At 58.0% G+C, this 964-nt stretch overlaps 1 protein-coding gene across 1 annotated transcript in view; it reads left to right on the plus strand.

Annotated features, from left to right (window-relative positions):
* Nucleotides 1-733: 733 nt before the first annotated feature.
* Nucleotides 734-964, plus strand: part of Kcnb2 (potassium voltage-gated channel subfamily B member 2) — a 534,338-nt gene continuing 534,107 nt past the window's right edge. Inside the window, exon 1 of the mRNA XM_023722397.1 lies at nucleotides 734-853. The gene's annotated coding sequence lies outside the window, so the exon portion shown is untranslated. The remainder of the gene's footprint in view (nucleotides 854-964) is intronic.

Raw genomic sequence — 964 nt, forward strand, 5'->3', positions numbered from 1 at the left:
TGCCTTGACGTTTGAATTGTCAAAAAGACCGCTCAGCACAAGGTAAGGCTCATAAAAGGTAACATGTCAGGTGTAAAGAACCTGAAAGGACAGCACATCCCTGTGTACAGCATGATTAAAACAAAAGCAATTGTTAAAAGGAGTATAGGTAAAACTGAGTGTAACTGAACCTACTTTAACTGTCATATTTCTTGGTCAAAGAAACTCTGGTGTCAGGTTTAAATATTACCAAGGCCTGCAATGTGTGTGCAGGCTGTCTATATGTCCACCTGTCAAGGAGCATTAGAGCTGAAAACTGGTAAGGTCCAGTGCTGGTTCAAGTTCAGTGTCTTTACTGAATCCCGAATGTGAGGAAGGGGCTAGGCGTCCACTCTCAGGCCTCTCAGCAGCTATCTGGCTGAAGCTGCAGATTAGACTGTTAGAGAAAGCCAGCCAGGGGTTGACTAGCGCCCCCGTGGGAAGCAAGAGTTAAGGCTGCCGCCGACCCAGCTTTACCCTTAAGCCTAGAAAAGCGGGGTTACTTAGGGCTAGTGATAGCCCCCAAGTCGAGCTAGAGGTGCCAGTAAGAAAGTCCGGTCTTATCTGCGCTCTAGGGATCCCCGACGCTGCTTCTCCGGAAACCAACGCCCGCCCCACCACCCAGGGGCCGGCGGTCTTCGCCCCAGGTGTGCGGAGTACCTAAGCGAGCCCCGGGTCACGGCCGGGTAGGGGCCAGATGCAGGGAGAGCCCGGCAGCTGGAAGCGGAAGGGCGGAGGGAATCCCACGAAGCCTCCGGGCTTTCCCCGCCGTCGAAAGCGTGGTGGCCGCGGGCTGTGCACGTCGCCCGAGCGGGAGGAGGGCAGAGCCAAGCAGGTGGGTGCGGAGCGGCGCGGCTGCCCTGGCGGTGGGCACGCACAGCAGAGGGAGGCGCCGCGAGGTGTGGGCGGTGCCGCCCGCGCCCCAGCCGCGCCCTGGGCACCCGCG

This window comes from Octodon degus, unplaced genomic scaffold (genome assembly GCF_000260255.1).
Source record: "Octodon degus isolate 3935 unplaced genomic scaffold, OctDeg1.0 scaffold00091, whole genome shotgun sequence".
Lineage (NCBI taxonomy): Eukaryota > Metazoa > Chordata > Mammalia > Rodentia > Octodontidae > Octodon > Octodon degus.